A 24,008-nucleotide genomic window follows, 5' to 3' on the forward strand; every position below is an offset into this window, starting at 1 on the left:
AAACAAAACAAGCTATCAACAACCATATGGACTGGGAGCCAAAATGGCAGAGAAAAGGCAAGGGATTTGCCTAGTATTTCCCCAAAACCTCTCTGAACACTTTTAAATAATGCCTCAAAACAAATTCTAGAGTTGCAGAACTCCCAAAAGGATGGAAGTTTGGTGAGTCACTCTAGGGTGAGAGTGGAACATAGTCCATTGAAGGCTGTACTAGTGCAGAATGGACTCCAACAAACTAGGAACAAGCCTTAGGAGCAATTGAAAAAACAGAGAAGAGACTATTTCTGAAACTCTCAGCCCACAAACAATACAGGGATCAAACAACTGATCAGAGGTGATTATGGTTTCTTTGTTGGCACTGGAAACAGTAGGACTCAATTGCTTTGACCATACTAAGATCTGGGTTGCAGTCCTGAGCAGCAATCCTAGGGTGTGGAGGAATAGTAGCATCATAGAGCTTGAGGCCATAGTGAAGTGAGGACCATTGTCATAGTTTCAGGGCAGAAAACAGTGATAATGGTTACTTACAGACCATAGCATAGGCCAGTAGAGTAATAAATACATCTCTCCTTAGAACATCTCAGAAGAACTAAAAACTTACAGTTCCCTAGAAGTATCTCTGAAAAAAAGCTGCACAAAACTTCTAAAGCTTGGGACAGCGTAGCCTCCACTCTGAAAGCAGAGCTCCAGGTTAGCAGAGTTAAAAGGTAAGAAATAGGCTGGAACATGAGCAAAGAAGAGAAAATAATTGTAACTATCAAAAGTATTATGATAATCAAGAAGATCAAAATGCATATTCAGAAGACATCAAAGTCAAAACTCCTACATCTTAAGCTTCAAAGGAAAAATATGAATTGGTCTCAGGCCACTGAAGAGCTCAAAAAATTTTTAAAAAATCAATTGAGAGGTAGAGGAAAAATTAGGAAGAGTCAACAGCTTGGTAAAGGAGGCACAAAAAAATAATCCTGAAGAAAATAGCATCTTAAAAATAAAACAGACCCAATAGTAAAAGAGGTACAAAAATCTATTGAGGAGAATGTCTTGAAAAAGAGAACTGGTCAAAAGGAGAAAGATATTTTAAAAGTTCACTAAATCCTTAAAAAAGAATTAGACAAATGGAGAAAGAGGCACAAAAATTCATAATTCCTTAAAAAAGCAGAATTGGTCATTGGAAAAGGAAGTACAAAGGCTCAGTGAAGAAAATTATTCCTTAAAAATTAGAATTGAGCAAATGGAAGCTGATGACTTTATGAGACATCAAGAAACAAAACAAAAGAAAAAACAAGACAATGTGAAATGTCAATGGGAAAATAACTGGTCTGGAAAATAAAGGAGAAACAATTTTTAAATTATTGAACTAGCTGAAAGCCATGACAAAAAACAACCAACAAAGAGTTTAGATATCATCTTTCAAAAAATTAGCAAAGAAAACTGAATTGATATTCTAGAACCAGAAGATAAAATTATTTAAAGGAATCTACCACTTACCTCCTGAAAGATATCCTCAAATGAAAACTACCAGGAATATTATAACCAAATTCTAGAGCTCCAAGATCAAGGACAAAATACTGCAAGCAGTCAGAAAGAAATATTCTAAATCACTATTGATTGGAGAAATTCAATGCTGAGGTACTACCTCATACCTATTAATTTGTCTAATAAGCCTGAAAAGGAAAATGACAACTGTTGGATGAGATGTGAGAAAATTGAAACACTAATGCACTATTGGTGAAGTGGTATTCTGATTCAACTATTCATTAGAGCATTTTGTAACTATGCCCCCAAAATTATAAAACCATGCATACACTTTGATGTAATAATACCGTCATTCAAAGACTTTTCACTAACAATCAGGTAGATGACTGGCTTTTAAGCAAAAATATTTATTATGATAGTATAGAAAGAATAGTAGTTGCAAAAATATTCTCCTCCCAAAAAATATAAGGCATATTATCTGGAGAGTAAAAATGCTTAAAGAATAGAGTAGGAGAGCAGGCATAAACTTTAAGCTTAAGAATATGGCACATGACCATATGGCAGAGGGGTAACTCATAACTCTCTTGTTACCAGAGGTCTTTTTTTATTTCATTTTTAAGAGAGCTACCTTTAGGAAATGGCACTTTGTCTTTTTGTAGCCTGTAACCATCACTTCTCTCTGTTATGAGGGGCTACACTCTTTAAATATGACTTTCATTGGGTGACTACATCTAATAACTGGATGTGTTGGCTGCTACTCATCCAATCTCTTTGATTATAACTGGATAGATGTCCAGCTTACTAGTCAAGTCTCTAAGTTTCTCTGATAACATGGCTGGAAAGCAGGAGTCTCTCTCTTTTCTCTCTCTCTCTCTCCTTTTCACAGAAGTCTACTTTCACAGAGTTGAAACTAATCCTGTGAAATAAAATTGCTCAAGGAGAAAGTGAAACAGGGAAAGAAAAACAGGGAAAAAAACTCATTTCTACCCCCTTAAAAACATTTCTATCCCAGGGGTTTGCCTTCAATTCTCAAACTGAAATCCTCCAAAGTAGAACTCTTCCATCCCTAGACTGATTCAATACTTGATTAGCTAATCCTGAACTGACTTACTATTTTTAATTCTAGCCCAAGGGGTAAGACTTGATCTACATAGTTGAGTATATGATGCTTCCTAAATCAGGTCATTAGTCTTTAATCAAATACCAGACTTTATAATCTTCTCAAACCCTAAAATCTTCCAGATTAATTGAAGACTAATTCACACTTTAATTAAACATTTGATTGATTCAATCCAGGTGTCTAGGCTTTTTGAAATAACATCATTCAGAATAAAGGTAGAAGTTCACTTACACACTTAGCAACATCTTCTGAATCCTGACATATGCTCTACTTAAAGATAACTATCATGAGACTTGACTTTTGACAATAGTTTTAGAACCTATGTCAGTATAAGTGATTAAAGTAATGTTTGGCAAATATAAGCTTGTCATCATCTGAAATTTACTTGCTCATATTGTAAGTTTCTAAGAAAACAAATTTTTAAGCTTTATGTAATCTTAATAGAACTTAGCCTACTTATAGATTGTAGTTTCCCATTCAGTTTCACTAGAGTTTTTTAATGTTATTTTATTTTTTCCAATTACTTGCAAAAATAGTTTTCCAACATTCATCTTTTTGTAAGATTTTAAGTTTCACATTATCTACCTCCCTCCCTTCCTTCCCCCTCCCCATAACAGTAAGCTGATAAAAGTTATATACATATACAACTATGTTTAACTTATTTTTATATTTTCACTAGACTTTTGACCCAGACTCCTTCAGTCCCCATTTTTCTTCTTCATCTTTCTTCATTGATTCAGTTCTTCCCTTCATGATATTGAAGCTAAGAGCAAGAAATGTTATTCAAAAATACAAAAATCAGTAACTGGAATTCAGGCTGGTACGTGGAAGATCCAAAGTTTTCTTTTGTGTCTGGAAAGGGTCAGTGACCAGAATTAAGATCATAAACAAGGGAGTCATTGAGTCCTGGACCAGAGACAGACCACTAGGTTTGAATACTAAAATAAATAGTAGAGGTAATAGCTTGTCCCACTTGGTATATAATAAGATATGTGACTACCCTACTCTACAGATGCTTCTAAATTTGCTATGGCAGGACAACTTTCACTATTCTCACCTCTATTACTCTCCACAGGAATAACAATCTTTAAGGATGATCAGATATTTGCTTTCATATATGAGAATTCCACTTTGGTCAACCTTGTTTGTAAGCCACTCAATGAATTATAAACAATAATAACTTTTACATTTACTAGCTTTATGATTCCTCCAAAAGCCTCAGGTGGACTTATCTGTCAGATAGGGATAATACTTGCACTAGGTATCTCCTCTGATAGAATGAAAGCTCACTGAGGGGAGGGGCTGTTTTATTTTTCCCTTAATATCCCCAGTGACAAGCATAACCTGGCACATAGGAGATGTTTAATAAATGTTTGGTATTAATACCTTTCTCACAACATTATTGTGAAGAAATCTTTATAACCTTAAAGTTCCATAGATACATGTTAAAATTCTATTTTTATAATGCCTTGCTTTCAAGGCCCTCCACAGAAAAACTCCATACTTCCTTTACAATAATTTTTACCATTTCCCCCAAGATTTACCCCTTTATTTCAGTTAGAATATTCTATTTAATATCTTATGCACACCATAAGCTAATTTCTACACGTAGAATTTTTTTTTGTTTTGTTTTGTTTTTAGGTTTTGGCAAGGCAAATGGGGTTAAGTGGCTTGCCCAAGGCCACACAGCTAGGTAATTGTTAAATGTCTGAGACCGGATTTGAACCCAGGTACTCCTGACTCCAGGGCCCATGCTTTATCCACTACACCACCTAGCTGCCCTTCGTAGAATTTTTTTTAATGGTATTGAGTAAATATGGTCTTCTACCTATCTAAATCCTACCTAACATTCTATGTCTAGCTCAGTAACTCCTTTTTAAAATTATTTATTTTGAATTTTACAATTTCTCCTCAATTTCACCCCCCCAGAAGGCAGTCTGTTAGTCTTTACATTGTTTCCATGGTATGCAATGATCTAAGGTGAATGTGATGAGAAAGAAATCATATCCTTAAGGAAGAATAATAAAGTATAAGAGATAGCAAGATTATATAATATCAGTTTTTTTTTCTAAAATTAAAGGTAATAGTCCTTGATCTTTGTTCAAGCTCCACAATTCTTCCTTTGGATACAGATGGTATTCTCCATTGCAGAAAACCCCAAATTATCCCTGATTGTTGCACTGATGGAATGAGCAAATCCATTAAGATTGCTCATTACACCAATGTTGCTGTTAGAGTGTACAATGTTTTTCGGGTTCTGCTCATCTCACTCAGCATCATTTCATTCAAATCCTTCCAGGCTTCCCTGAATTCCCATCCCTCCTGGTCTCTAAGAGAACAATAGTGTTCCATCACATGCTATACTACAATTTATTGAGACATTCCCCAATTGATGAACATTCCCTCGATTTCCAATTACAGGGCTGCTATGAATATTTTTGAACAAGTGATGTTTTTACCATTTTTCATGATCTCTTCATGGTATAGACCCAAGTAGAGATATAGCTAAATCAAAGGGGATGCACATTTTTAATTGCTCTTTGGGTGCAATTCCAATTTGCTCTCCAGAAAGGTTGGATGAGTTCACAGCTCTACCAACAATGTATTATTATCCAAGATTTCCCACATCCCTTCCAACATTGATCATTGCCCGTTATGGTCATATGGGCCAGTCTGAGAGGTGTGAGGTTGTACTGTTGTACCCAAAGAGTGAGACCAGAGTTTGATAAGGTTGGAGATCTTTAATATTCCCGGGGACTATCTGGGGTTTGAGTACCCAAATCAGACAGTATCTGAGTGTTCAGGGGATAGGGTTTTTATAGTGTTTTTTGTGGGGGGGGTACTGAGAGCAAGCAAAATACAGAAAAGCAAAGACAGCAGTTAGATATATTATCTTGACATATACATATGTAAACATAGGGTTCCATATAGATAGGGGTGAGAATGGGGCGGCTAGGTGGCACAGTGGATAAAGCACAGGCCCTGGAGTCAGGAGTACCTGGGTTCAAATCCGGTGTCAGACACTTAATAATTACCTAGCTGTGTGGCCTTGGCCAAGCCATTTAACCCCATTTGCCTTGCAAAAAAACCCCTAAAAACAAAAGATAGGGGTCAGAAAGGGTCAGAGTCTTTGTGTAACAATTGCACACATTTTCTGAGATGGGGGAGTCAGGAATTTACTATCTTATGTTTCCAGTCACATCTGGGGAAGGGGGAGGCAGTACTGGAATTTAACAGATACAACAAGATAATTAGGCTAACAAGGGTGCTTTGTAAATCTTTTGACAATTTTATGGTATATCCATGACCCCCATGATCCTATTAGACTATCTTCAGACCTAAAGGTGCCTAGCCAAGTTATATTTCTAAGGAATTTCTCAGGGCCCAGAAGGTGGTCAGGGACCCCTTTCTATAAGGGAATTTCACAAACATTGATATTGTACTTCATTCCCCACTTTTTTCAAAATAACTCAAACCCTTGAGGTATCATCTTCATAACCTGGATATGCACGAACTACAAACATCTTTACAAAGGATCCAGGTATCATCATTACATCTTAATTCACCTATCTCTTTAAGTTGTACCAGCCAGCTACATCAGAGATAAGACTGTCCTTAAATAGGGTATGAACGTATCACCCAATAGTTTTCCTTCTTTTCTTTCACTGAAGAACATCTACACTCTGCCTCTCCTCCTTTTCATAGGGAGAAGGGCATAAGTAGGGGTGTCACACCTACATTATACAGGGTAGGTTACAGAAACAGATCCCTTGACTATACAATGTAAACACTGGTGAGAAATGGTAGAGATGAACTGGTCCAGAGTCTCTCCTTTCTTCTCTTCTCTCCTTTCTTCTCTTCTCTCCTGGAGACCTCTGACATCCTTCTGCATCTTCTGAATCTGTTCCAAAAAGTCCTCTCCAGCTCAGGTGACTAGTTGAAACTTTGTCTTCTGGTAAAGAATCTGCTTAACATTTTACTGAAATCAAAATACATGTTTTCTTCACAAGACAATGAGATTTTGGGGCTTATTGCAATTTACATTATGCCTTATTGCCATATTGATGCACATACTTAATTTTAACACAATAAACTTTCATTAGTGTTTTACTATATGAGCAAACTCACAATGAGAATTGTCATACTGTCTTAAGCTTGTAACATCCATTCAACAATCATCTTAGTTCAGAGTACCCAGCATATGGTTTAAAAATAAAACAATCTTAGCCTTTGCTCTTATTACAATAATGGCTCAAACATCCTTAACGAAAATGAAATTTTTCAAAATGTTCTCAAATATACCATTGATTTTCCTTTTCCTGATATACTTATCTGACTCACATTCCTTTCCTTAAGCTAGGCCTTAAAACTATAATTATCCTAAGAATTCCCCATTCTTCTTCTTACCTAAATCTCCCTTTTAAAAATTAAAGAAACTTAATTCCTATCTTAACATGTAGCTGTTATAGCAAGTAAGAGCCATACACCTAACCTATCTCTGGCTATTAGATCCAATTCACCTAAAATTTCTTTTTCTAGTTTGCTTAGTAACTAACTATTAATGATCCAGGACATTAAAGGAAAATTCCTTTACAGATATAAGTATTGAATGTCAGTGTCCAGGCAGAGGTCACATGGGTAAGTCAAATGTCTTAGGCCAGATTTATTCTTCCAGGTGAGATATTATCCAAATGTCATTTTGGGGAAATTAAGTTAAAGGGGTCCAACCTTAGCCATACTGAGTAGTTGCCCCTTTGGCTGCCCAACCCAGTCACCTGACATCTTGGCTTCCTTGAACACAAGAAGATGACATTTACCCAGTGACATTTCCTTTTGGTTGACCATCCTCGTATCTGACATAAGAGAAAAATTAATTAAAAGTCCCGTGATCTAAAATGGTTGTTTTACCTAGTTAGAACTTCCAGTCAATACAATTCACTAAATTCCAATTATAATTTTAATGGAGTCCCAATTAATGAAACCCCCTACCTAAAGCTCAAATTATCCTTCCTGGGTCTTTGCCTAAAATCTGGTATTCTAACTATGACTGGCCCTACAGACCTGTCACCTACCTCTTATATTCAGACATCCATTTGTCTGAAATCATATCTACTCTATCTGTATATAAAGATGGTAAATCAGATTGCACTTGGCTACAGAAACCTTATTCTAGCCTGTTGTATCTTACCTTACCTCCTTTGTCCAGGAGATTGCACAGAGAAATATCAAATTATCTTGTGTTTATCTTTCCTGTATTACATAGTGCTTTTACTTCAAAGCAAACAACCACTGCTTTGGAATATACATGTATAGATCCGAAATATTCCCATTTCACATACATAGCTAGAAACTTCTATACATAAACTTGTTCACCTACTATCCATCCTCAACATACAAATGGTTATTTTTCCCAAGGCAATTGGGTTAAGTGACTTGTTCAAGGTCACACAGCTAAGCAATCACTAAGTATCTGAAGCCTGGCCTGAACCTAGGTCTCCTGACTCTGGGGCCGGTGCCCTATCCACTGAGCCATCTAGCCACCTCCAACATACAATTTACTTTTCAGAATTTTTAAAAACCATTAAAAACATCTTAGGTAGCCTTAAATTTCCAACATGCATCATTAATTTCTGTGAGTAACAGAATAACACACAAATTACTAGATTGTACAAAGCAATTCCTCCATTATTACATTATTCATGAACCCACAGATCTATCCCAGAAAGGGTCATACTTTTTCATATTTTCCTTATTGCTCTTCAAAGCAATTACATTAATCCCAGGCTTTAACAATGCAGTATTTAAAAAACATTCACAATAGATAGTTAAATATTGCAAATATTATCTCTTTGCAGTTACAAAAGAACATCACATGACTGATAAAAGCATGTTATTCATCAATAAGTTACCTTACAATAGGGTCCACAATTGCAACTTGTTCAGAGCCTCCATCAGTTGTCTGTAGTTACCAAGAGAGAAGTCTACATTCTTGACTTCTTTAAAATTAAACCTACATTATTAATATACATTAAACACTAAGATTCTTATTTAAACATCTCATTTCCCTTAGAACAAAAGCAAAATGAATATCCCGTGTTCTTTACACCTTTGTCTGTACCCAAATTCTCAGAATCCAATCTCATACATGACATATTTACAACCCCATTGTAATTACAATTCAACTAACTTCCCAACAGCTTAGTTTGATAAAAACTTCAGAGTACCTTATACAGAGAATCCAGCGCTCACATTCCAAAAGTTCTATCCAAAATAAAAATACAATTGTTAGCATTATTAAACTTAACATTAAAACCAATTAGAGCTTTTCCCCAAAAGACATCAGTAAACATCCTTGAACCTAGGTGTTTCTCTTCTTAGTAACTCAATACCACTTTCCTTTAACCCAAAGGTGTTACAATAAAGTTTAAAATCCCAAACCACATAACTCTTTGCAAAAGTTACAATAGTGTTAAAATAGTTTAATCCCAAACGAATTTAACAATCTAGGTTATTTAATTCCTCCCATTCTGTACAAATTTTGTCAGAATGTCACAACACTAGTATCCCCCTTTTAAAACCCTCAGAATGCTTCCCAAAACTCTAGTTCAGAAACTTTAAAAACAGTGAGAGCTATCACTCAGGCCACATGGCCAGCAGATAGTCATTAAATGTGATTTCCTTTCAATAAAGGAGTCTCTTAACCCCTGGATCTTAGATTTTTTCTTTCACAATCACACATCCCACCTGTGGAAGGGTCTTTCCCTTTAAGGCTTAAGTAGATAAGGATTTTTCTTCCAGTTCCCCACCATCCCCCTGCTACCCTCTTCTCCGCTTTTTATTCAGTGAAGGAATCTTATTCTCAAGCATATTCTTTACAAACCCCTTAATTCAATTTACATGTATCTTTAGATTAGCACACTATAGGATCAATAATAACATAATAAAATTAACATTTACCTAGCAATTGCTTTCATATCAAACTTTTCACTTTATGGGGTTTATTATTTTTCTAATCAATCCATATAAACACATATCTCCCTATAGATTTACAGTTCTATACTTTCTTTTTTTCTTACAATGATTTGTACACCATTTTCCAAAGTTCCCAAAATCCATCTTTGGTGTACAAATTCAACCCTGCTCAAACCTTCTATCTCCATATTTTTACCACTTTCCATACTTATAAAATGCTTCAAAAGAAACTCCAATTGTCTCTATGTCTGGATTTTCTTTCCAGTACTTTCAAAATCTCTTACTCAAACTATACAACTCACATTTTCTACCATTTCTTTTCATTGGCTCTTCTTGACTTTAATTCATACTATTCTGAACTAGAGTCTCATAGCTTATACAGCTATATAAACTACAGATATGATTCCATTTTTCACAATACATTTACCATTCCAAGGTTTTAATATTTAACATTTCTTGATCACAACTGCTAAAATCCTGGAGAAGGCAGTCATTCAAAAATCCCTTAGCTTAATTAGATTATTCACTGCCCCCCTTCTTCAAATAGAGTAAACTGAATAACTTTTATAGAGAGAGACCATCCTAGATTCTTTCTGGGGGGGGTTGGTCTTCTATTCTTCAACCCTTACATGTCCCATAATTTTCTGTAATAACTAACACTATATGAATCTTTATTGATAAACTCCTGAAGCTCTAATGATGCCATATCATTCTGGAAAAAGACTATTTAGTTTCCCCTATATAGATATATCTTGGTAACCACATTATACACTTTATACACTTTAGGATTAACCTGAATCTCTTGTCTTTCTGAAATTTATTTTCCCTATTTTCAAATTAAAATAGCATTTCTTTCTATGATTTCTTTGTTGAACATATTTGGTAATAATTGCTATTTCTTTAACTTCAAAATAAGGTCCCTTTTAACACTTACTTTACTAATTCTTCCTGAAGTAGCTTTCTTTCCTGTAAGGGGGAGGGAGAGGGAAACACACTGGCAGCACAGAATCAAGGAGAATGGGAAAGAAAAGGGAACATAAACAAGGAATGGGGGGGCCCTTCTCATAATAGTAAAATTACAGGGTGAGTAGTTTGGCCTCAGTCAATTTAACACCAAAATCCATTCCCTTTTTTAAAATAAAAATAAAAATCCCTCTTGGAAGTGCTCAAGAGATAATGCAGGGGTGAGGAGGGAGGGATCAGATTACCCTCTGTAACACAGGCAGAAAGCAGGATCAAGATGCCTAAAAATCTAGCTGCCCAAAATAACAAAGAACAGCAATTTAAATGAGGCAACCCAAGGACGATTTTAGGGGAACTATTCTCCCCATCCAGCAAATCAATAGAAGAACCCCAACACACAAGTAAATAGAGAATCTAAACACATACAGATGAGGCACAAGCACAGATCACACAAACACAACAAAATTTTCCAAACTGACAATCTCAACACATATCCACAAACACAGGTGATGGCAAATTCCTGATGTCTCAGGAATGCCATGAGGGGAGATTTCAGTGTCACAGCCCTCCCAAAGGCCGACCACGTGTGTCCCTGCTATCGCAAGGAGCACCCAAAAGAGGGGACCCAGACATCATGTCTTATATGGAATTCCCTTGCAACCAAAAGTCTAGACCCAGAACCAGAACAAGCTTACCTCCGGAGGTGTAACAGGATCTCCACTTAGGCCGAATGGAGAGGTTCATACTAAGACTATGTCTACCTAGTCCTGGGGCCCTGGAACATCATCAGGGCCTGGCTCCCCTAGGAAAGGGAGAGACAGTCCATTCAAACCTAAACTCAAGGCTCCCGTGGTCTCCTTTGGTGACACAAAACACCAAGATCTGGCTAGGGCCTCCAAATGTACTCAAAGAGCGAGACGGAGACCAGAGTTTGAGAAGGTTGGAGATCTTTAATATTCCTGGGGACTATCTGGGGATTGAGTACCCAAATCAGACAGTACCTGAGTGTTCAGGGGATAGGGTTTTTATAGTGTTTTTTGGGGGGATACTGAAAGCAAGCAAAATACAGAAAAGCAAAGACAGCAGTTAGATATATTATCTTGACATATACATATGTAAACATAGGGTTCCATATAGATAGGGGTGAGAAGGGGTCAGGGTCTTTGTGTAATGATTGAACATATTTTCTGAGATGGGGGAATCAGGAATTTACTATCTTATGGTTCCAGTCACATCTGGGGAAGGGGGAGGCAGTCCTGGAATTTAACAGAAACAGCAAGATAATTAGGCTAACAAGGGTGCTTTGTAAATCTTTAGACAAGGGTCCTATCAGACTATCTTCAGACCTAAAGGAGCCTAGCCAAAGTTATATTTCTAATGAATTTTTCAGGGCCCAGAAGGAGGTCAGGGACCCCTTTCTATACAGGAATTTCACAAACATTGAGATTGTACTTCAGTACCTCAGAGATGCTTTAATTTGCATTTCTCTAATAAGTATTAATTTAGAGCAATTTTTCATGTGACTATGGATTACTTTGATTCCTTCATTTGTAAATTGCCTTTGCATATTGTTTAACTATTTGTCGATTTGGGAATGGCTTTTTTTTTTTAAATTGACTCGGTTCTCTGTATATTTTAGAAATGAGTACTTTGTCAGAAATGCTAATTATAAAATTTGTTTCACAATTTACTGCATTTCTTTTGATCTTGGTTGCAGTGGTTTTGTATGTGCAAAAGCTTTTTAATTTAATGTAATCAAAATTATCTAGTTTGTGTTTAATGATGTTCTCCATCTCTTCTTTGGTCATAAACTGCTTTCCCTTTCCATAGATCTGACAAGTAGGTAAACTATTCCTAGATCTCCTAGTTTGCTTTATAATATTGTTTTTTTATGTCTAAATCCTATATCTATTTTAATCTTATCTTGGTATAGAATGTGAAGTGGTGATCTAATCCAAGTTTCTCCCATAATAACTTCCAATTTTTCCAGCAGTTTTTATCAAAGAGAGAGGTTTTATCACATTAGCTGGACTCTGGGTTTATCAAACAGCAGATTACTATAATCATTTCCTGCTATTGACCCTATTCTATTCCATTGATCCACAACTCTATTTCTTAGCCAATACCAGACAGTTTTGAGGATTGATGCTTTATAATATAATTTTAGATCTAGTAGGACTAGGCCACATTCTTTTGTCCCCTTTTTTATTAAGTCCCTGGAAATTCTCAACATTTATTTCTCCATATGAATTTACTTACAATTTTTTTTCTAACTCATTAAAATATTTTTTGGGGAATTTTTATTGGTAGGGCACTAAATAGTTTAATTTAGGTAGAACTGTCATTTTTATTTTATTAGCTTGGCCTATCCATGAACAGTTGATGTTTGCACAGTTATTTAAATCTGATTTTATTTGTGTGAAAAGCGTTTTGTAATTGTTTTCAAAAAGTTTCTGAGACTGCCTTAGCAGGTAGACTCCTAAGTATTCTATACTGTCTGAAGGTACTTTGAATCGTATTTCTCTTTCTAGATCTTTCTGCTGCATCTTGCTAGTCATATATAGAAATGTTGAGAATTTATGAGGGTTTATTTTATATCCTGTGACTTTGCTAAAGTTGCTAATTATTTCGAGTAGTTTTTTAGATGATATTTTGGGATTCTATAGGTATACTATCATGTCATCTGCAAAGAGTGAGAGTTTTGTCTCTTCCTTCCCAATTCTAATTCCTTCAATTACTTTTTCTTCTCTTATTGCTGCAGCTAATATTTCTAGCACAATGTTGAATAGTAGTGGTGATAATGGGCATCCTTATTTCATCCCTGATCTTATTGGGAATGTATCTAGCCTATACCTATTGAATATAATGCTTGTTGATGGTTTCAGATAGATACTGCTCATTATTCTAAGAAACAATCCATTTATTTCTACACTCTCTAGTGCTTTTAGTAGGAATTTATTTTGTCAAAAGCTTTTTCAGCATCTATTGATATAATCATATGATTTCTGATGGGTTTGTTATTCATATATTTAATTATACTAACAGTTTTCCTAATATTGAACCAACCCTGCATTCCTGAGATAAATCCTACTTGGTCATAATGTATTATCCTAATGATAACTTGTAATCATTTTGCTAAGATTTTTGCATCTATATTCATTAGGGACATAGGTCTTATAGTTTTCTTTCTCTGTTTTAAGTCTTCCGCTTTTAGGTATCAGCACCATATTGGTGTCATAGAAAGAGTTAGGCAGAGTTCTGTCTTCACCTATTTTTCCAAAGCATTTATATAGAATTGGAACCAATTGTTCCTTAAATGTTTTGTTTTGTTTTAGGTTTTTGCAAGGCAAATGGGGTTAAGTGGCTTGGCCAAGGCCACACAGCTAGGTAATTATTAAGTGTCTGAGGCTGGATTTGAACTCAGGTACTCCTGACTCCCAGGCCAGTGTTCTATCCACTGTGCCACCTAGCCGCCCCATTCCTTAAATGTTTGATAGAATTCACTTGTGAATCCATCTGACCCTGGAGATTTATTCTTAGGGAGTTCAATAATGACTTGTTTAATTTCTTTTTCTGAGATAGGGTAGTTTAGATATTTAATTTCCCCTTCATTTAATCTGGGCAATTTATATTTTTGTAAATATTCATCCATTTCACTCAGATTATGCAATTTATTGGCATAGAGTTGGGCAAAATAATTCCAAATTATTATTTTTAATTTCCTCCTCATTGATGGTGAATTTACCTTTTTCATTTATGATACTAGCAATTAGGTTTTCTTCTTTCTTTTAGTCAAATTAACCAAAGGTTTATCAATTTTATTAATTTTTTTCATAAAACCAACTTTAGTTAAATATTTTTCTTGCTTTTGATTTTATTCATTTCTCCTTTAATTTTTAGAATTTCTAATTTGGTATTTAATTGGTATTTAATCTAATTTGATATTTAATTTGTTCTTTCTCTAAATTTTTGGTTGCATGTTTAGTTCATTGATCTCTTCTTTCTTTAATTTGTTCATGTAAGCATTTAAAGATATAATATATACCCTGACAGCCGCCTTGAGTATATCCCATTGGTTTTGGTATGTTGTTTCATTATTGTTATTATCTAGGATGAAATAATTAATTCTTTCTATAATTGTTATTTGATCCACTCATTCTTTTAAATAAGGTTATTAGTTTCCAACTAGTTTTGGGTCTATATCTCCCTGACCCAATATTGCATCTGATTTTTATTGTATTATGATCTGAGAAAGATGTATTCACTATTTCTGCCTTTCGGCAATTGATCATCAGGTTTTTATGCCCTAGTACATGGTAAATTTTTGTGTAAGTGCCATGTACTGCAGAAAAAAGAAAGTATATTCCTTTCTATCCCCATTCAGTTTCCTCCATAGGTCTATCATGCCTAAGTTCTCTAAGAAGCTATTTACCTCCTTAACTTCTTTTTGTTTATTTTTTGGTTAGATTGATCTAAATCTGGGAGTAGGAGGTTGAGGTCTCCCACTAGTAGAGTTTTGCTGTCTATGTCTTCCTGTAACTCCTTCAACTTCTCTCTAAGAATTGGGATGCTATACCATTTGGTGCATACATATTTAGTATTGAAATTACTTTATTGTCTATGGTACCTTTTAGGAGGATATAGTTTCCTTCCTTATCTCTTTTAACACCATCTATTTTTGCAGCTGCTTTGTCTAAGATACAGATTGTTACCCCTGCTTTTTTCACTTCAGCTGAAGCAAAATATATTTTTCTCCAACCTTTTACCTTTACTCCATATGTATCTCTCTGCTTCAAATGAGTTTCTTGTAAACAGCATATTGTAGGATTCTCGTTTTTAATGCACTCTGCTATTCACTTACATTTTAAGGAATTGTTCATCCCATTCACATTCCAAGTTATAATTACTAATTCTTTATTGCCCTCCATGCTATCTTCCCTCTGTTTGAATCCCCCCCCCCCCATTTTCTCCTTTATCCATATTCCCTGGTATTTTGTTTCTGAATACCACCACCTTCAGTGTGTTTGCCCTCCTATATCCAACCCCCTCCCCTTTCTTTCCCCTTTCCTTTTTCCCCTTCTTCTTTCCCTTCCTTCTGTTAATTCCCCTTTCCTACACCCTCCCCTTTCCCTCCTTTAATACTTGAAAGGTAAAATAAGTCTCTTAACTTAACTGAGTGTATGTATGTTAACTTTAAGCCAAATCTGATGAAAGTAAGATTCAGGTAGTCACAGTTCCTGTCTTCTCTTTGCCATCTTGGCTGGAAGTCCTAGCTCAGTAATTCTTAAACAATTTTAAAGTTTTAAACATGATACCCATTAGCAATCTGCTAAAAATTCTGGATGCCCTCTTAGAATAATGTTTTTAAATGAATAAAATAAAATATATAAGATTACAGGTAACAAAATATTTCAAAAAACAAATTCATAAACATTAGGTAAAAAACCAGCTTCCATTTAATATTCTACCTCCACTTTGAACCTCTGACTACCACAAGCTTTGTCGTATTCTGTGGCTCTTCAACTTCTGTTGCAGTTATTATGAGAATTTAATTTTCTACTTAATAATTTTAAAAGATTTATATTAACTTTTTCTTCCCAAGCCCTAGATGGGACTATGCTAAATTATTCTTTGATATGACCTTTAGCACCACAATCATAGTGTCAGATAATGACAAAGTTATTTTTGATTGATAAATTGAAAATTAATTTGATTTGGAAAAAAGTTTTTCCAGTTTGGAGAAATACTGACACTTGGGAGAGACAAAATAGCACCTGAAAAAGGGACTCCTCAGTTAGTTGTTAGTTAGTAACAATGACCTACAACAGCCTAAGTCAATTGATTCATCCATTATTACTTCCCATTACCAAGATTCAATCATTCATCCCTCATGAAGTAGGAATTGATTGACAAGTACCAATGGTCAAGTCTGTGCCCTTTATAAGTTAAAATAAAAGTTCAAAACAAAGACTCACCTTCTAGTACCTTAAATTATCAGGGAACTCTGTTAATCCATATCTTATAATTCTAATTTCCCAACAAGCCTGTATTTTGTGCTTTCAATTTACTATCATTGAAGAAAAAGATTCAAAACAGGACATTGAGGAAAATCATAGAGTTTTCCAACAAGAAACTGCAAGGTAAAATAAAATATTTTTGCCTAAATGACTAATTACAAAGTCCTTCTACTTCCACAAAACTTGAAGACAATGGAATAGAACAATTAAATATTATATATGTGGATTTGGCATTAATTAGCCTAAAATATATGATATGGTGACATAGACCAATTGGTAATTTACTTTAAAAATCTAAACCAGTCTCTCTTAGTACCCTATGGTCACGACAAGGGGAGTCTGTGTAGCTAGAATCCCTCAAGCATCATGGATGTAGGACAAACAAATGTCAGATATCAGGTGTCCAGTCATGCAAGATAAGGAACAGCAAGATCAGATGATGGGGGGAAAAGTTAATTATGCATAGGCTTAGATATTTTAAAAAGTAGAACAAGGTAATTCAAATATATCATTTAGAATTTTTTAAAAAATGTTATCTTATTATGTAATTCTGCTATATCTCATACTTTATGTTTCTTCCTTGAGGATATAATTTCTCTCTCACATATTCAACTTAGATTAATGCATACCATGGAAACAATGTAAAGACTAATAAGCTGCCTTCTGTTGGAGGGGGAGGGAAGCAAGATTAGGGGAAAAATTGTAAAATTCAGAATAAATAAAATCTTTAAAAAAAAAGAAAGTTGACAGACTACTAAGGTTTTTCAGTAAGTCAGTCAGTCAGACAATAAGAATTTATTAAAATATCTGCTATCTACTAAGCCCTGGGGAAAAAAAAAAACAAAGCAAAGGGGTTCACACTTTAATAGGGGCATTGACATGGAAGTAAAACATCCATATACAAATAATATATCCATATCTATCATCTGTCTTTCTATATATATGTGTCTGCACAGACCATAAATTTTTCCTTCACAATTCTTACTTCTCCTTTAAATCATTCTGCTGCAGTTCCACACTTTCTTGGGAATCCATAGAATTCAGTTCCTCATTAGTTATTCATTAATTTTCCTTTGTCTTACAATGCTTATTGATAGTTGTCTGAGTCATTTGGCCGATCTGAAGGTCATTCATTTCTGGTATTGATATTTTCCCTGTTGGTTTATCAGCTTATGATCTAGTTGCTTACCTAAAATTTCTTCCCGGTAAGAACCTTGGTAATTTCTCTTAATAAAAAAAAGTCCCTTGTGCCTCACTTTAAGTCTTTACCCTTGATTTCCCAGGGGCCTAAACCTCAAAGATATCACAGCCTTGTCCCACTCTAGACAAATTCACATTTCATAAGCTTTAGCTTCTGCTTCCAGAGATTTCTGGGGATATAGAACTAACTCCAACTAGATGTGGGATCCTTTACTCCATATAAGTCTGATGGATCCAAGCATATTGTTGGATTCTACATCAGTTTCCAGTTTCATAGTTTTTGAACTGAGTACTCTTTGGCCCAGATTACTATAGATTCAGGCAGAGCAAACCTCTGTGTCTTTCTGCTTTCCCTGACATTGGAAGGCAGAGAAAGAAGGGTAGATTAGAGGTCTGTGTCAAATTATAGTTGAAGTTACTTTATCTTTTGTACACAGTTCCTAATTTAGAGAATCTTGAAAGGTTATGAAGATTGAAAAAATATCATATCCTCTATCTTGAACACATGATTACAACAATTTAAATCAAAAGAAAAAAACAAAGAAATTTAAAATTAATTTAAATCAAAAGCAAAACAAAACATTAATAATCAAATAATCAAATGTTATTAAATTGAATTACCAAGTTTAGCTGTACAAAGAGATATGAAAATTCACTTCCCTCCATTTTTAGCAGAGGTAGAGAGTTCAGTATATAATCCTTTTTTTGGTGGTTCCACTATCATTAGTTTATTGAAATTAAAAAAAAAAACTTTTCCATCTTTTTCTCCTGTTTCTTGTCCTCTTTCTTTTTTTATTAAAGATTTTATTTTGAATTTTACAGTTTTTCCCCTAATCTTACTTCCCTCCCCCACTCCCCCACAGAAGGCAATTTGGCAGTTTTTACATTATTTCCATAGTATACATTGATCCAAATTAAGTGTTTTGAGAGAGAAATCACATCCTTAAGGAAGAAACGTAAAGTATAAGAGATAGCAAGAACAGACAATAAGATAACAGTTTTTTTTCCTAAATTTAAGGTAATAGTCCTTGGTCTTTACAGATGGTATTCTCCATCACAGAGAGCTCCAAATTGTCCCTGATTGTTGCACTGATGGAATGAGCATGTCCATCAAGGTTGATCATCACCCCCATGTTGCTGTTAGGGTATACAGTGTTTTTCTGGTTCTGCTCATCTCACTAAGCATCAGTTCATATAAATCCCTCCAGGCTTCCCTGAATTTCTATCCCTTCTGGTTTCTAATAGAACAATAGTGTTCCATGACATACATATACCACAGTTTGCTAAGCCATTCCCCAATTGAAGGACATTTTCAGTATATAGTCTTAAATATAATGTCAAACTTGGTTGATGTATTGATCAGTTTTGATAAACTGATATTCTTTTCTCACTTTAAATTTTTGTTATAAGGGATAATGTTCTGGTAAGGTAGTAGGGAGAGGTATATTGAGAAATATGGGTTATGATAAAAATGATGTTAATGAAAACTTTAAAATAAAGTAAACATTTCTCTGGTAAATATTTTTGTACAATAAGATTTGATACAGAACCAAAAACTTGAAACTGAGGTCAGAGTGGAAATTAGTTACTCTGACATTCTGCAAGTTTCCATAGAAAACAAGGTTAACTTTGTCTTGGAAACTCAGGAATTCCAAGGCATCTAGTGGTAAAGTTGGAAGAACCAATTTCTACAAAGGGCCAGTGTTTAAATTGCCAAAAGCAACTCCACTTTGGCCAGCACTAAGATTCAAAGTTAATTTTCCAGAGATGAAAGGTTACTCTTACTCCACCTTTCCTAGTCTCTGCCCATCCCAGTCTCAGAAATATATGAGGCAACTCTATTATTGGGATGAAGGAGATATTTTCCCTTTCAAGACCTAATTTCAGCCTGCAGTGAATTTTTATGACCAAGTTATTAACCCCTGAAAAATGGGGTTTATAATGGAAATACTGATAGATTCTTAATGGTAGCTCTGCTAGCAGGCATCCATATATTAGCCTTAATGGTGTCAAATTGCGATACTGAAGTGATTGAAAACCTACTAACTTACACTTAAGAAATGCCTGCTTCACTAGTTTTTGATGTCTTCCTCATTTGAGTGATTTTTCAGGCAGTTCTAATGACCATTGTCCTACATTTGTGAAGATGAGAGTTATGGCACCATAGGGTTTTTGTGAATACTATAAAATCAAGATAGCATATTTATTTCTGAATGGTTGAAGATTCTGTGGTCCTTTCCCATTTAGGAAATTTACCTATTAAAAAACCCCTTGCATTTTCCAGCAATGAATTTGACAGCCTAGGATATTTTTCCTCTTCCTTCCATTTTTATACATTTTATTTCTCATTGTTGATGGCTCATTGCACAGCTGAAGGGGATACAGTGAAATTTCAAGAAAGAAGAAATAACTTGATGGGTGTGAGAGCAGAGTTTCTGCATTATTAGAGGAATTACTTTTAGATGCCAGAATTTCATTGACTTAATCTCATTATATAACCTCCTTTCTGCAACTGTCTTCTGTTATTTCTGTTTTTATGTGACCTGACAGCCCATAGATAGTAGTAAGAGTAAATACAAGCTGCCTCTACTCAAGCAATTTTTTATCATCATACTGATGAGAATAATTGTATTGTCAGGTTGATGCATTCATCTTAGGTTGATGATCATAACCCGAGCAAAGTCACATTATCCATCCATTCTCAAGGGATTGCCTTATAGTTCTTATGTGGCATTTTTTAAAATGCCATTAAAAATGACTGAATGAATCCAAGCAAACTTTCTAACAGATGCTCAAGAGACAAGAAAGACAGTTTTCAGTTGAACAAGTTTCACATACTGGCAGAGAAAACAGTGACAAAGTGCATGTTGCCTCTGAAAATCTTGTCATAACTAGGGAAATCAAATCAGTTGTTAATGAAAACATATGACCTTTCTTACACCACATGGTTTTTTTTGGGGGGGGAATGGGAATAGGAATGGGTGTTTGACTAGTTTGTGTTCTAAGATACCCTCCCAGAGAACCATGATCACATCCCAGTTTAAGAAATATTACTCTGGTTTTCAATTCTGTCGCCTGCCAGAAATAAATAGAGGCACACACAGTAAAGAATGACGACAGTACCAGAATGCAGAGTGGACCTGTAAAGTTACATTCATGGCTGTGACAAATGGAATAAGAAGAAACAGTTTGTATTTTTTTGCAACTGGAAACAATACGGAAACTGCCAGTGACTACTGTGCTTTCCATTTCAGATGCCACAAAGGCTGAGATTTTGCATTCAGACTTTAGCTGTGGTTGAGGGCTTTCAGCCCATTATATTTCATCTGCCATCTGGCAGCAAAAGGTCTGCTCCATTGCTTCAGTCACAGGGCCCCACGCTCTATGACTCTAGAAATTACTCTAAAATACATGATTTAAATATCGTGACTGTCAATTGTTCATGCTGAGTTCATCAAGATAAAGGGGGGGGGGGATAACAGAGAAAATATGTCCTTATGAGTATATTTTTTTGTCATCAGAAATATATGTTTGAAAAGGAACAATTGCTTTGTGGCTTCAAATTAGTTTACTCATAATTTCAGACATTTTAAATGTGAGTTGCCAAGGGCTTTGTAATGAAACATCTTGAATAGCTATAGTTTGGTAAAATCCTCACTCATTCTGGTAACTCCTCCCTCTCCTAAAAGTACCTTTCCCACAAAGGCAGGAGATGAATCCTTGATTTATGGCATGCTGTATAATGTCACCCTCCTTTATGTCATAATAAACAATGCAGTTCACTACCACCTGGGGAATTGCCTAGAGTCTTCATACCATCATGTCCAGTTTCTGTCTCCCTGTCTAGCCTGTGTGTTTTAAGGACAGCAAGCAATATTGCAGAACTGAATTAGAGAACCTCAATGTCCTTCTGTCAAAATATACATAAATAATTAAAGGCCAGATCAAAAGGTACTTATGAGAACTAAGTATAAATTGTCTTGATTCTAACCAGTAATCTAATGAATATGGATTTTGCAATATGATGAGCAGATTCTCCCTCACTTTTCTTCCTAGATTCTCTTTCAGTATTCATCTCAGAACTACATGGAAAAGGTCCAGTCTGCTTTTTAGAAGGAATGATAGGGAGATTATCTACTGGGACTGCATAATATAGCCTGGAACCCACTCAGACCATCTCAGAAAAGCCAACTGATCGATTTTCAGGATAAGTATTTACAGTGGGGCTCTATCCATTTTTAGTTGATAGATTGAACTTAAGAATATGATGAAGAAAATCATTATGCCTATTAAACTTATGTGGGTCATATGTACAATTCCCCCCCCCGCCATAGAGCTGGTTGTTAAACATTTACCAGCATATCACTATTAAAATTTTTTTTCCCTTAAAAACTGTGAAAGTAATCCTTGAAGCTTAATTGTCTCAGGAGACTTAAGATTCAGACAATTGGCAGCTTTCTGATTATCTGAATACAAAAAAGAAAGAAAAAATAAAGGAAAAAAAAACCAGGACAAGAGGAACTGTTGGTATTTTCTCAGGTTTAACCAGTCAAACCCTATGTATGGATACCTGAGAGGCAGTTAACACTGTGCAAATGAATTGAAACTGTATCTTCACTGCATAGTTTATCTGTTTTGAATGTACTCTCTCTATTCTGGCTAAACTTTCTTTTGTTAAATGATATGTTTCTTGAATGTTTCATTTTTGGTTTGGGGAAGGCAACAAATAAACTGTATTGTCTGCTCTATATTCTCCTATGTATACCTTCTCTAGTTTTTATTTTGGAATGATTTAAATAAATGAATTTGCTGTGTGTTCAGAAGTAATACCAATTGTAGAACTAGTTAGGATTAGGTGGGGTAGGGGTCAAATTCCAATGACAAAGTAACCAAAAGTTGATAGAACCCAATTATAACCCCTATGTGAACAATATTTAAGGGAGTGGATAGATTTATTTCTAATCCAGTACCTCCTATCTCTGAAAAAAGCAGTGTGGTAGCTTTCGGTTTCTTCTTCTTACAGGAATTAAAGTCTCCTTCGTAGAATGGTAGAGTGAAAAGAAGCTAGAGATGTCTAGTCTGTCTGTCTATCTGTCTGTCTGTCTGTCTGTCTGTCTGTCTGTCTGTCTATCTGTCTGTCTGTCTGTCTGTCTCTCTGTCTCTCTCTCTCTCTCTCTCTCTCTCTCTCTCTCTCTCTCTCTCTCTCTCTCTCATCCTTGTCACGATCCAGTTCTATGTTCTAAAAGAACTGGAATCTGGGACAAAGAATCTTTTGCTGAAGAAGAAATACACAATTCTAACCTGTGTTAGAAAGGATGTGGGGTGGGTGAAGTTTGGGAAGATGGGAAGGATTTGGGGTAGGGGAAGCTGAGGAGAATTTCTACCCCCCAACAAATTGCTTTTTATGACTTCATGATTTTAAAAGCTGCTGCTTTTCTAAAAAGTGTTTATAGAAAGCCTCAGGTCTTTAAATTTAGAAAGCTTGGCAAAGCAAAATCTTCAAATAAGAAAAGATAACATTCCAACTAAAGACTCAAGATGAAACCAGAACCTGGAAGCACAGAGAAGCTTCCTAGCAGAGCTGTGTCTAACAGTGACCAGCAGCTAATATGCACGTGTCCAGTGGAATAGCATCTGGCAAAAACTAATTATCCAATTGAACCATATCTAGTAGAGGCGAGGGGACCAACAGGATAGTGCAATGCCATCATCTGAAGGCAGTGGCAGCCTTGAAGAATCAGAGATGTGAATCATCCATTTATATATGTACTGGTCACACACACATAGTAGCTATATTTCAGGAGCCACTCACATATGTCCTGGCCCTAACTTTCTAAGCATACAACTTAAACACAAATGTTCCTTCTGACTATGTCTATGTATGTTGCCTATCACACATGGCATGTATCTGTGTGTGTGTGTCCACTGTTCCCACTGATAGAATATATATGTATCCATGAGTATGTCCTAGGATTTAGAGGTAATGTTTGCTATGTTCATACTATGTTACTTCATCATATGATTTAACTTTGAACTAGAGGTGTCCTTTGTTAATCTAATAAAGGGTAGTGGCTTGCCACATATGTTTTAAGTGAAAACACATCAACAAAGTAACTGGAAAATGGAGTAGTCTTGTTTCTTGAACCTCTTGAATCCAGTTTTACCTATAACCTTGGATATATTTGGAACTTATTGTGTGTATATGGTGTGAATGTAATCTAAAATTAATTTCTGCCCCAAAGCATTTATCTTTACTCAGC

The 24,008-nt window shown here is 35.3% G+C and overlaps 1 long non-coding RNA gene across 1 annotated transcript in view; it reads left to right on the forward strand.

Moving 5' to 3' along the window:
• The window catches only part of LOC141502521 (uncharacterized), a 206,013-nt gene extending 183,507 nt beyond the window's left edge, over window positions 1–22,506 (forward strand). Inside the window, exon 4 of the long non-coding RNA XR_012472574.1 lies at window positions 21,805–22,506. This is a non-coding gene — a long non-coding RNA (uncharacterized LOC141502521). The remainder of the gene's footprint in view (window positions 1–21,804) is intronic.
• Window positions 22,507–24,008: the final 1,502 nt, after the last annotated feature.

Source organism: Macrotis lagotis, chromosome X, assembly GCF_037893015.1.
Source record: "Macrotis lagotis isolate mMagLag1 chromosome X, bilby.v1.9.chrom.fasta, whole genome shotgun sequence".
Lineage (NCBI taxonomy): Eukaryota > Metazoa > Chordata > Mammalia > Peramelemorphia > Peramelidae > Macrotis > Macrotis lagotis.